At 42.7% G+C, this 14,190-nt stretch overlaps 1 long non-coding RNA gene across 1 annotated transcript; it reads left to right on the top strand.

The window, feature by feature from the left end:
• The first annotated feature begins 3,232 nt into the window (after positions 1-3,232).
• Positions 3,233-13,341, top strand: LOC140503322 (uncharacterized). Its single transcript, XR_011966772.1, has 3 exons — positions 3,233-6,323; positions 7,464-7,559; positions 7,973-13,341. It is a non-coding gene; the product is annotated as an uncharacterized lncRNA (long non-coding RNA).
• Positions 13,342-14,190: the final 849 nt, after the last annotated feature.

Genomic DNA, 14,190 nt, shown 5'->3' with positions numbered 1-14,190 from the left:
GAGAAAATGGAGAAATGTTTACTAGAATATAACACAATTAAATGAAGTCGGACCTGATTGGAAGGGTGAAATTAAAACAAAACAAAAGAGATTTCAGAAGTTCTCTGTGACTGGGACAGAAAGTCTTCAGTGCCATAATCCCCAGGAACACCTTGGCTTGATCCTGTACTGTCAACTTATTCATCAAATTTGTGGACGCTAATAAGGGATAGCTAACACAAAGGAAGACAGAATCAAGTCCTCAAAAACCCTCCGGCTGAATCAAATAAGAGAACATTTAGCTGGGATAAATGTGAAGTACTATGTTTGGGAACAAAATATTGGTTCACAAATACAGAGGATGTGGATGAAGTGAATCCTAAGAGCTCTTCTGGCTAGAAACCTCAGATGCAGTTGCCATTATAAGCTTCAGAGGTTTATGAATGTTTTTTCTTCATAGTAATGCTGTGGGACAGATAGTGCAAAGGATTATGTGCAAGGAGTTATGATCTACATTTTAGGGAGGAGGAAATTGAACCAAGGAAAGCCTTTTGGGTAGGTTCATGGTTATAGGGTTAGTCCGTGGCTCTAATCTGTGTCTCCACACAGGTAATCAGTGTGATAAATGATTCATTCGGACCCCTACTCTACTCTAATCAGTTTGATGTTTTACAGAAATTCTATAGGGATAATTAGATAAGATAGGTTCTTATAGTAGGCCTTTATAATGGGCCTCATACTTCACTATAATCTTTGCTACCAGTTATGAGGCTCACTTGTACAACCACAAGAATGCTACAAAGATATTGTCATCCTGCTTTGCTCAAATTTCACTTCCAAACCCAGCATGGGCAGGGTGCCTGGATACTTTGGAAAGTCCCCCAACTTATTTTAGGACCTCTGGACTGTATGGCCACAGTAATCTAATCTGTGTATCCAACCCCTTCTCTGACATCGTTTTTGTCCCTTGAGAGCAAGGTCTATCAATCAATGAAATTCTGTATTTTACTGCCTCTTTTACATATTTGGGCATAAATCCTATTTTTTAAAAAAAAAAACCTTCTATACTAGGGTGGTGATTTTGTATATAGAGAGAAATATATGATAAGTTATAAACGTATAAAAGTGAAGACTGAGCAATGAGGTGGGTACGTCAAACGAATGAGAGTATGCAGGCGCTCTCAGGTGCAGGGTCTCATGGTCAAGATGTCTCAAAGCCCGATGGTGAAGAGGGACTGTAGCTGAAGAGGGATGTTAGGGTTGGATATAAAAGTCTGGGAACCATTCACACAGATGATGATCATACCTATAGGAGCAGATGAGACCACCACAAGACAGAGAGAGTGGAAAGAGAAAACAACTCTGTCCCATTCTACACTTCCCCTGAAATGGCACACCAGCTTTGAAAGTCACTCCCAAGGAGGTGACAGATACTTCTGTTAAGTTTTTTAAATTATGATCCTTAATATCTAACATGAACAATTCCACACAGTAAGACCAGAAAACAAGGATTGTACATGAAACAAATAACCTACATAATGCCTGTTCCACGCAGGAATTGTTAGATTTAACATGGTAGTACCAAGACTGGCCTACTTAGCTGGTACTAGGTCTTTTAGAGGGTATAGAATATGGAGACATAGGTAATTTAACTGACTTCTGGAGAAACTGTTAAGAGTGATGGTCTTTATAAGCCAGAGAAAATGTCTTTACTGAAAGAACTGTTAACTTTGACCTTGTGATAAAATATCATTTAAGAGAATTCTTAGAGGAGTCTACGAGGAGCTGGTAGAGTTTTCCCTAGTGTTTTGGTGGGTAACATGCCATGACAGGGGGCAGACTCTGAGAAGACAGAGAAAAACAGCACATGCCAGGAGAGAACTGAGTTTCCTCTTTTTGCATACAACTGAGCAGAGAGAGGGGCTTTGGTGGTAATCTCGAAAGGTGAAGTGTAAGACGGTGCCACCAGGAAGGGATGAATACAGGTGACCCGGGTTGTGCTCTTCTTCACACTAAAACACTGCAAATACTTAGTTATGTCTGCGCTTTTTGTTACACTAAAGGGAGAAGATCCGTTTGATGTATAGCAAATGTTTATTGGAAAAGAGGTTTCTCTAGCTCCATGCACACTACCTGATAAGACAGGGCGGGAGTGAAATAAGAGCTTAGTTGACAAAAGGCTGCATTTCAATTTTATTTATTTTTTAAAGGTTGCATTTTTTTGGTAGTTAACAAGGAAGTGTCTGAACAAGCCCGAATTTAGGATGATGAAGTAAGCAGCGGAGAGCCCAAGCACCCGGGCCACATGTCAGGGTCGGCACCTGGGGTCTGGAATTTTTGTCCTTCTTCCCGCTGGGTCTGGAGTGAGGTAGGGATCTGGGTTCAAACGTGGCCACTTAGGCTGCGTGACCCCGGGCAGGTCACTCCACTGCTCGCCAGGGGATGCCCTCTGGCTCCTTTGGGGTGTTGCTGGAGCACCAGGAGGTGGGCACAGAGGAGGCCCCCCTGCAGGGGTGGGGGTCATTCCCGCCGGCCTGGAAGGCTCCCTCCTCTTGGGGGACGTGAGCACAGAGAAGCGTGCTCCCTGCAGAATTACTGCAAGCGGGTCCGGGCCAAGAGCCGCTGATTGGGCACCTGCTGTAGGCCTGGCACCGTGCACGGGTTTTGGGCATCCCGTCGCAGCGCACGGGTGAAGGTTTCCTACGGAAGACACACCTGACACCGGGCTGGGAGGGAAATGAGATTTGAGAGGGGCTGAGATGAAGGTCAACCTCAGAAGCAAATGCGCGGAGGCTGGAGATGGAACCCAGGAGGGGCACGCCCTTTCCTTTCCCCCTCCCGCTCCCGCCTCATCCCTCCCTCCTGGCCAGGGTCTCCCATGAAGGGGTGCGACCCTCGTCCAGGCTGGACCCACCGCACCGGGCCCCGCTGTCCCAGCACAGGACGAGCCCCTGGAACCAGCTGCCCGAAAAGGCAAGACCGGGGTCCGGACGGAGCGCCGAAAGGCACTGGCGCGGCGGCCGCCGCGGGGCGCAGTTGCCGGGAGCGCACTAGGCAACAGCGGGGACTCGCCCCAGCCACCCACGTGGAGACAGCCGCCGGAATAGGAAGTCCTACGCGGAGGATCCTGGGAGCTGTAGTGCAGAGGCCTGGGTGAGAGTGCGCATGCTCCAGAGTAGCCCAGGTTCGGAAGGAAATAAACCAGAGTTCTGTGATTGTTAGGCTGATTACGCCGCGCGTAGCCTTCTGGGAGTTGTAGGGCTCCTGAGAGTGCGCATGCTCAAAACCTCCCATACTTTATGTTGGCCCTCATAGGGGCAGTCAGGAGATGTTCGAGCGTGGGTCTCTTAGAGTCTTTTGGTCCGAGCTGCGGAGGAAGCTGGGCGTTCAATCTGGGCCACAAGCACCTACTATGGGCTGGGCCCTGTGCCTCTGGAAGGCAAAAGAAGACAGTCCCTGAGCCCAAGGGGACAGAGGCTAACAAACAAAAGTAGCCCCAGCCAGCGGCAGCGGAGGCAAAGCCCTGGGGTGAAAGGGGGTGGGAAGGCGCCTGGGCTAGGCGGGAGTTTAGGCCAGGGAGGTCAGTGGTCAGCGCAGAGGAGGGCGAGCACTCCAGGCGTGGGGGAGGCCAGAAAGCCCAGAGGTGGGGTGGTGAGGGGCTGGGGAGCTGGCTGTAAACACAGCCTTTTGTATTTGCTCCTGGAGACAGTGGGAGTCCTGCTGATATCGATGGAGGTTGGGGGGTGGGGGGAGGTGACATGATGGACAAGAGTGGGGAGAGACTTGAGGGAAGCAGGACCCCCTATTGTGAGAGGTGAGGAGGTCTGCACCAGGGTGGGGGCAGTGTCAGGAGAGAAGGGGGCCTGTTGGGCAGGTGTTGCAAAGGTGAAATTGACAAGCCTTGCGCTTTGAACGTGGGACTGGGCTGAGAGATGAAGAATCCAGGATTCCTAGGTTTGGGCAGATGTTGCAGAGGTGAAATTGACAGGCCTTGTGGGACTGGACTGAGAGATGAAGAATCCAGGAGGATTCCTAGGTTTGGGCAGATGTTGCAAAGGTGAAATTGACAAGCCTTGCACTGTGAACGTGGGACTGGGCTGAGAGATGAAGAATCCAGGAGGATTCCTAGGTTTGAGCCTGAGGGACTGGGAGGATGGGGGCGCCCTTGACAGTCATGGCGGATCTAGGGAAGGGGAGAGGGCTCAGAGGAAAAGATAGCAAGTGCCGTTTTTAAGATGATGTCTTCTTGTTTGTCCATTTCTGAAAAGGACCAGTGACATTACAGGGAGATGTCTTGACTTGTGGGTGAATTGGATTTATGAAGGCGGGGTTGTACAAAGTAGTCTGACTCACTCTTCCAGAGTCATTGAAGCCCAGTGGCAAGACAAAGTCAATGTGACTGGCTATGGCCCAGGATGCAGTGGATGAGGTTGGTGTCTTCAACACCTGACCAAGCTCTAAGTGCTCCACTGCGCCTGCTTTGGCTGCTTTCGTGACCATTGGAACAGTTGTTCCAACTGCCAGTTCTGCTGGGGGAAGTCTTCTCATGCTTGGGTAGATACCTCTCTAACTCATTGACAAGTTTGAGGCCCTGTGGATCCACAGGTTGGGTGAAGCATGGGGTTATCTCCACACACTAGGGTGTGACTGCTTCTTGAAACCGCAGGTGAGAGGTAGACACTAAAGGTGGATGAGCAGCCCTGAAAAGGACTTGGCAAGCCTTCACACCAGAGGTTCTAGTCCTTCTTGAACACCCCATATACCCCACCAACATGGAATAATGTAGAGTTGAATTGGTTCAACAAAGGGTCATTATGGCTGGTGCAGGGGAGATGGCCTGGGACAGAATTGAGGATTCAAGTGATTGAAAGTCACCATATGGGTGGATAGAGTTTTGTAAGGGAAAACAGAGGGAGAGGTGAAAATCCGATCAATTGTGGCCAGATAAGGAGATTTTGGAATTCCTTGAACATAGAGGTGGTACATTTGTGGGTGATGCCAGGATCAAGTATGACTATCTTTATGTGTGGTTGAGGTGAGGTTCCCCTAGTATGGGGGCAGGAATTTGGGTGGGGAGAAAAAGATTGGTACTGGTATCTGTCAATAATGAGCTACTTGAAGAAAAAAGGGGAGTATCTGGGAGATCTTTAGAAAATAGCCACTAGGATTTTGATTGGATGGTAAATATGACTAGTATGAGCCTCAAAGGAAGAGAGGTTACTGGGTTAAAAAAAAGAAAAAAAAAACGAAGGAAAGTACAGTTAAGTCTGCTCTCTTGAGTACATCAGTTTTATCTGAAAGTGGATAGCATGTTCCACAATGAGTCCTTTGGAACTGTGGTTGGTAATTGTGTTGATTAGACTTTTACTAAATCTGCCAAAGTCGATTATCTTTTGCATTATTGATGTTATAGTATAAATTGTTCTCCTGGTTCTGCTTACTTCACTTTGCATCAGTTCATATAGATCTTCCCAGGTTTTTATGAAACCATTCCCTTGATAATTTCTTGCAGCATAATATTTTAAAATCTTATTTATTTATTTTTAGTTTTCAACATTCACTTCCATAAGATTTTGAGTTCCAGATTTTCTCTTCCTCCCCCTCCCCTTATTCCAAGATGGCATACAGTCTAATATAGGTTCTACATATACATTCATATTAAACATATTTTCACATTAGTCATGTTGTAAAGAATTAGAACCAATGGAGGGAACCATAAGAAAGAAGAAACACCTCCCCCTCAAAAAGAGAGAGTAAATAGTCTACTTTGATCTGCAGTCAGACTCCATAGTTCTTTGTCAGGATGTGGACAGCATTTTTTATCTTGAGTCTTTTGGAGTTGTCTTAGATCCTTGCATTGTTGAGAAGAGCTAAGTCTATCTAAGTTAGTCATCGAACAGCGTTACTGTTCCTGTGTACAATGTTCTCCTGGTTCTGCTCACTTCACTCAGCTCAGTTCATGTAAGTCTTTCCAGGTTTTTCTGAAGTCTGCCTGTTCATCATTTCTTATAGCACAATAGCATTCTGTCACATTCATATGCCACAACTTGTTTAGCCCTTCCTTAATTGATGGACATCCCCTCAGTTTCCAATTCATGGCCACCACAAAAAGAGCAGCTATAAATATTTTTGTATAGTGAGTCCTTCCCCACACTAAGTCAAAACCAGTTTTCTTTTTGTAGATTAGATGTGAGAGTATCTTTCTATCCCTCCTATATAAAGATATATTTCTTTCCCTCAGGTAAGGAAAGCAGACCTCAGACCAAGGAGTCTTCTTCAAAGCTGAGCATTTGCTGTGACTTCAATTTGACAGAATTCTGATATTGTGATAATCAAGTTAGAGAGTAAGCGAAAAGAAACAAAACCTGAGAAAGTCATTCTAGACAATTAAAAATGTTCCTCAGGAAAATCTCCCGGTAAAGGGAGCGACAATTATATTATGTTATGTTATATTATTATATTTGTTCAGGTTTAAACTCAGAGATGCCAAAAACTGTTTAGGTTTCATGATGTATTGTGGTGGAACCATCTCAAAGAATTGAGTCAGACCACCTCTAATCCAAATATAAGCATTTATTGAGATTAACACCCATCATGAAGCAGACTAAGTTCTTAGAGGAACCAGCAACTTCAGAGAAAGCAAGATGGATTTTTATAGGGTAAAGATACAATTACATAACAGAAATTTACATAGAATATAGGAATATGATTAATATTTTAAAAGGCAGGTGGAGTTTGTTAAGGGATTAGGTAATGGAGAAGGGGTCCTATCTGTGGTTTGGTGGTTAAAAATTCTGGCCATGCTGCCCTGCAGTTGGCTAGCTGTTGTGGTCCTATCTGGTCAAGATAGAAAGGTATTGTGGTCCTATCTTGGGCTAGGTGGGTGATGTGATTGACTATAAGAACATACCTGTTTCTGTGGGAATGGATCTGGGGGTCGTGGCTGGGTAGGCATGTGTCTGCCTTCCCACACCTGCTGTTTCTCTGAGAATTAGGAGTTTCAGGGCCACACCTTTTGTTCTAGTAATCAGTGAGGCATATATAAAGAAGATAGGACATAGGTGGGAGGATTGGTGGAAGGGGGACTGCTAGATAGGTAGTGTGGGCCTGTAATAAAGTTAGACTATTACGACCAGGGGCAGCTGTATTAGGAGTCCATCAATATTATGTTATGTTATGTTATATTATTGTGTTATGTTATATACCATATCACATCACATGTTATGTCATATCTTATCACATATATTATAACTACAATGTGATATAATTGAATGGCACAAGCATGGTATGGTCATAGTAATTCTAAAATAAGACAAGATAGGAGAATGTCTATATGTAGTATGGAACAAAAAAGACAAATTTGTATGAGCTTTTTGTGGTTTCCCCAAAAACACAAGGAATAGAGGTGTTATGGTGATAGAAATGTAATATCTTTTAGGTCAAGGTACTGAAGATTCCAACAGAAATTCCATTCCTCTTAACAGTGTACTCACATCAGATGAATAGCTTCAAGTTTATTGAGACCGTGGAAGAAAGTGGAAATGAAGTGGATAGTGAAGAAAGTTTTACTGCAAGTGCTGGTTGGTTCATTCCTTTTAAAAATCAAGTTCAAGTCCATGATGTTAAAATTACTGGTCTCCAAGTGTCCTGATTTTTAATGGAGATCAAACAGGTTTTCTGGAAAAGAACTCAACATTTCTTTCTTTTTAAAAATTTACTTATTTTTAGTTTTCAACATTCACTTCCACAAGATTTTGAGGTCTAAATTTTCTCCCAATCTTTCCCCTCCACCCACCCCAAGACAGTGTGCATTCTGATTACCCTTTCCCCTAATCTTCCCTCCCTTCTGTTACACACCCCTCCCTTCTCTTATCCTGTTCCCCTCTATTTTCTTATAGGGCAAGACAGATTTCTATTCCCCATTGCCTGTATGTCTTATTTCCCAGTTGTATGTAAAAACAATTTTTAACATTCGTTTTTAAAAACTTTGCAGAACTCAGCATTTCTAAGGAAAAAAACCTCATCCAGCATTTAAAGCATCTAAGGATCCCCAAATGCTTTTATTGGGAGCCTAATGAGGAAACAGATTTGAAATGAAAGCCAGTCCTTATTTATTGGTCTCAAACTCCTCCCACTCTCAGAAGCTACAACATCAATTGCTGCCAGTTCTTTGGCTGTCAGATGAGAAACCATGTTCACCTTTGTTTTCAAAGACTGATTTTCAAGTTATTTCAGTGAAACTGTTGAGCAGTATCACAGACCAGAAACATCCCATTGAAAGTATTGCAAATAATTTTCGAAAATGCCATAGGTCATGCAGCTACACTTGGCTGATTATGTGAGAATGTGAGCATGCCAATTTGCCAAGCTGTAGATAAAGTTCTCTGCACCTACCAACTCCTGTACAAAAATGTAAGGAAAGGGGAGACAATGTAGTCTATACTCCTAAAATATTTTAAAGGATATTAATGATGCCTTCAAATTGTCAGTGTGTCTTTCAGTAAATTTTAATATTTGACATTTTGTGTTACTTTGTAATAAATGAATCAGAATGTTTTTCTTATTCTTTATTATATTACATTGATTAACAGATAAAAACTTGTCAAAAATTTTCATTGCATCTTACCAATGGGATAGAACAAATGACTGTAGTTTACATAAAACTGTTCATTGTAAATGGTGCAAATGTGAATAATGTGAGTGCTTCATGGGATTCAACGTTTCCACTACTTGGGACGTAGCTGTATTCTTCCTGATAATTCCTTTGAATTTTTAAAAAAATTTTTTTAGTATATGACAAAAAAAATCAAATATAAGCATTCCCATAAACAATGAATAGAGAGAGGGTGGGAAAGGACATGTATCAAAGCAGAAACAGCAAAAGAAACTGGGGAAGAACAATGAATAGAGAAAACAGGATTGTATGTGGCATCGATAATCTTCATTACATACAACTTTTTGTGCATAAATACAATATGTAAAGAAATGTGTATATATATGTGTTATGTACATGTGTATATTGATACATATGTAATTTTATCTTTTGTGGAGAATACCTCTTCTATTCATGGCTGTGATAGGGATAGTTTCTTCTAAATGCTTTAGGTATAATATTTAACATTAAGGTCAAATTCGCTGATACTTTAATATGGACTATGGTGTTGGTCTAAGCCTAATTTTTGCCAGATCTGTTTACAGTTTCCCGAAGAAGTTGCCTTTGACTTTAATCAGTCATAGAGTTGTTTCCTAAATAATTTATCTTTTAATGCTTAGTGAATGCAAGGTAACTTTTGTTTCCTAGTCTACCATGTCTAGTCTGTTCCATTCATCTATTTCCCTATTTTTTTTTTAACCAATGGCTTCTGGGCTTCTGTTTTCCCTAGTTTCTCCTTATTTGTCTTCTATGCACCACTGAATTTTTTAGGAACTGATAAAAGTAAAATGAGTTGATACAAGCAAACAGTATCGTACCACAATGCAAAGACTACAGCTCCGTTCAGGGTTCCCTGTCCCCAAGACTCTACTGGGGCTCCCCTAAATTAGACTTCCTTTCCAGGTTTTTCTGCTTCTTGATACCTCCTCCTACATTCCTTAATTGAATTCACAGGTTTTCTCCCAACCTTTTCTTTCATCTTAGAACTTCTCATCCTGGGCTCCCTGCCCCAACCAAGTCATAAGAACTCCTTTCTACCCTAGTCATCATTCCCAGAAGGGATTCTGTGTCCCAACCCCCTCATTTTCTCCCCATGCTTTTCTACCCTCCCATTCCTCATCCTTTCTTAAACTTCTTCCCTTCCTGAGCAAAGTCTGGTTCCTCTAGTCTCTGTGTGTGGTTGTGGGGAGGGGCAGGGGGGGAAGCAGAAGGTAGTGAAAAAAAGGTCAGATTCCTTTCCAAATACTGACCTTCCTGACTTAAAGTCCCAACTAAAATCCCACCTTTTAGAGGAGGCCATCCCCTACCACCAGTGCTTTCTCTCTGTTAATTACGTATTTATCCTTTATATAGCTTTATTTATATAGGTTTGTATATTGCCTCCTCCGTTAGATTGTAAATTTGAGGACAAGGATTATCTTTTGCCAGCCCTTCCAACAGTGCTTATCCCACAGTAGGTACTTAATAGATGTTTTTTGAATTGAAGGTCTGGTTTGTGTCCGATCCTCTGCCTCTCCGGTCTCCAGAGAAAGAATGAGAGGAGAGGAATTCTGTTTTTTTCTTTAGGTGTGGAAACCAAAAGTCTGCTCTCAAATTGATGATTTTCTGTGACATCAATTTGATAGACTTCTGGGATTGTGGTTGCAATTTAGAGAAGTGAAGGAACTGAGTCATTCCAGAAATAAAAAATGATCTTCAGGAAAACTCTCAGTGAAGAGATAGCCGAGTCAACCCCATAGGAAATATTCATCATGAATATTTTGAAATTTGATAGAGGTTCAGACAATATTCTAAATGTTGTTCAGTCGCTTCAGTCGTGTTGTGACCAGACTTGGGATTTTCTTGACAAGGACACTGGAGTGTCTTTGCCAACCCTAAATGGCATTTCTCTCTCTAGCTCATTTTACAGATGAGGAAAGAGGCAAACAAGATTGACTGACTTGCCCAGGGACACACAACTAGTAAGGTCTGAGGCCAGATTTGAGCTTAGGAAGATGAGTCTTCATGACTCCAGGCCTGGGTACTCTATGCAATATGGCGCCACCAAGCTGCCCAATAGTCTAAACAGGTTGAATCAATAATAGGAAAACTAAATACAATACATCATACTAGTATTCAATACAATCAAATTCATACAATTACATCAACAGATGCAAAAAAATACTTTTGGCCAAAGTCAACAATTTTTTCTGTTAAAAACAGGATAAAGCAGAAAATAACCCTAAGTAGTCCTTTACTTAACATGACACAGTATCTAAAACCACGAGCTACATGATAGAGATCTAGCTGAAACCTTTCCAAAAAGATCATTTTGTTCTCTTTTCTAACATTTCTTTCAAGATTTTTTGAAATATGATGTGTAGACATTTTTCTTGATCATTGATTTCAGGCTTATCCATTCATTCTTTTTTGTTGGTTGTATTTTTGGGGGGCAATTGGAATTAAATGATTTGCCTCAGGTCACACGACTAGTAAGTGTCTCAGACTAGATTTGAACTAAGGTCCTCCTGACTCTTCTGTCCACTGCACCATCTAGCTGCTCCCAGTTTATTCATTCTTGAATTATGTCACCTTGATATTTTCCGGGTCAGTTGTTTTCCAGATTAGTTGACTTAAATACCTCCCATCTTCTTCTCATTGTCCAAGCCTTATGACTTTATTTTAATATTTATCACCTCATGGAGTCAATAACTTCTTTCAGTCCTTTTAAATTTGCTTGAATAAGGTTTTGTACAGCTTGTGCCAAGCCCATATTTGGACAAGAACCACACCTGCCTAGGGACTTGTGTTCTGATACCTTGGATAAAGTATAGTCCATATTGCAGTTGTAGGAGAAGCTGAGAGATGTCTTTTAACCAGCTACCTCTTCAGTTCAGAAAAATGGGACGGAAACAAAAGACATCCTGATGCTCCAGTATGGTGTGAAGACCAAGGGAAGAGTTCTGTTGAGAAAAGTTGTTACTCAACTGTTGTCAGTTGAGGTAGCTAACTGATGGAAAATTAAGCCATACCAAACTGTAGAGAGAGTGGACACCATGCCGGCTGACAAAACAACTCCAGGGAATAGAGTGGATCCTGTCAGGAGTATTCGCTTCAACACCTATTGCCCATAGGAGAATTACTTGTACTTTCTAATAAGTATGGACACTCACAAAAACTGAAGAAACTATCCACAACTGTGCAGTTTTTCTGATCCAGACATGGGTGCTGAAAGTGATGCATTCTGGGAAGGAAACTGTATAATACAGAGCAGGAGACCTGAACCCAGAGGCAACTAATTTCCTGCCTCCAGACTGCTACAGAGATTCCCAGGGTACATGTTTAACCCATAGGGCACAAACATCACTGATAGTCAGTGCTGCCAGCCCAGGTATAGACAAACAAGTCCACAAGGATCCTATTGGTCAGTCCTTACTAATTACTACCTTGGTTATAGGAACATAGGTTTCAGTCAGTGACAAGAGAACTAGATTAAATGACTAGCTAAGTTGTGACAGTATGAGCCACCCTAAAAAAGGTTACCCATTAGTGATAATGGGGGCAGCGAGGTGGCAAAATGGATAGAGTGCTGAGCCTGCAGTCAGGAAGACCCGAGTTCAAATCCAGCTGGAGACACATTCCAGCCATTTGGCCCTGGGCAAGTCATTGAACCCTGTTTGCTTCAGTTTCCTCATTTGTAAAATTAACTGGAGAAGGAAAAGGCAAACTACTCCAGTATCTTTGCCAAGAAAACCCCCAAAAGGGTCACTAGGAGTCAGATATGACTGAAGAAAAATAACAGTGACATTGACCTTTTGAAATGTGTCTTGTATGTTGTATATTTATTGCTGGACATGAATTTCTGCATGTTTGAATATTCTTATTTTGCTGTTATGTTCATAGGATTACATTTTGTGTTATGTCAATGCTCTAGCAACATCTGTTGTTTTGCATATATGTTAATGTTTATGGTTGGGCTGTACTTTTAATATTGGCCTTCTGATGGTGTGTTATGTTGTAGCTGTCGAGCTTTGTCTTGTTAGTCATGCTCTGCTTTATAACTGATTGCTGTGTACTGTATGTGTACATTTGAAATATGTTAGGACTAACATGTAGCCAGGCATGTTGTCCCTGTAGCACCCTCTCAGATGCCATTGCACGCACTGTTCCCATCTGGTTTTAGTTTCATTAGTATCATAGGTCCATTAATAGGATGTTAGAAAAATCAACCTTTTTGGAAGTTGCTGGTTCACTGTTTATACTGGATAATTACAGGTTCAAGCTTGCCCCAGATGATTTTTGCAAAGGACTCCCAAAAGTTTTGTCCCAGAGGAGGAATGTAACCAGTGGCTCAAGTTCATTTACATAAGATTGTCTTCACCAGTGGATATTCATTACTCAATATTCCATGCTTTGGTGATCACTGGAGTTAGCCAGAGCTTGGGAGAGGAGAGATCCTAGTTCTTTTCACTTCCACCTTTGAAAGAGGACACATGAGGTGCCAGATTGGTTAGAGATCTCTGGTGGGAAAGATTAGGAAGAAGCCAACATATATGATAGCTAATGCCTTAATCATGTCCCTATCCTTAGCTTGCCAAATTAAACTTCTGGGTTTTAAGAGCTGAACTGAAATATCCTGCTCTCAGTGGGTAAGCTGGCCCTGCATGTTGTCTAGTATATTCTAATCCACACATCTCTGCTGCTTGGCCTGGATAAATGGGTTTATTTGTTATTGTCTATATGTGATGGTGTTTGTGGAACTGGTATTTGGTGGGAAGTGAGCCAAGCCTTTGGAGATATAGTTTAGAGCCCCCCTTTCCTGTTAAAGGTATAGCAATGAGAAAAGAGGCTTAAATCAAGAAATTTCCCCGACTAGAAATATTGAAGGAGGCAGTTATAATTCTAGTCCAATATTGCCTCTCAGTGTGGAGCCTTAGGACCAATCCCTAGGAGCCAAATCTATGCCAACCCATGTGGACACACATACCCTGCACATTAACTCCAATATGGGCAGGGGGAAGGTCCCTTTGGAGTTGGGGTCTGATAAGTCAGGACTTTAGATAAGACAAGGCATTGAGGGATTCCTTGGTGGAAGAGTACAGAGTTAGAGTGGCCATCTTTGGGATCCTAATTAGAGAAAGGACAGGAATGTGTGTATGGGAGGGGAGTAGATTGGGAGAGCAACAAGGGGTGGACAGAAAGGAGGTCCTCCTGAGGAAGAAAAGGTTGGGGAGGAATAAGGCAGAGGGAGAGATGGAAAGCCAGGAGATTCTGATCAGTGGCCAAAAGGTCTGAGTTCCAGGGCAGGATGGAAGGCAGCTGTAAGGAAAAGGGAATAAAGGGGTGCTGGCCCATGGGAAGTGGGAATGGAGTTCCTGGGGTAGAGGTTTGTGGTCTTAGAGGCCCCAAGTATGAGAGGGGCCATTCCCCTGTCCACTGAATTCCAGTGTCAGAAGGCAGGGCTTGGGGCTAAGAGGAAAGCAGGGGTCTGAGGTCCAGCCTCAGAACGGGCCATGCCTACTGGAGGGGCAGGGCGTGGGCACCTGGCTCCTTCGAAGAAAAGCAGAGCAGACAGGCTC

The sequence above is a fragment of the Notamacropus eugenii genome, chromosome 5 (genome assembly GCF_028372415.1).
Source record: "Notamacropus eugenii isolate mMacEug1 chromosome 5, mMacEug1.pri_v2, whole genome shotgun sequence".
Taxonomy (NCBI): Eukaryota; Metazoa; Chordata; class Mammalia; order Diprotodontia; family Macropodidae; genus Notamacropus; species Notamacropus eugenii.
The sequence above is the reverse complement of the archived record's forward strand: the minus strand, read 5'-3'. Positions and strand labels throughout refer to the sequence as shown.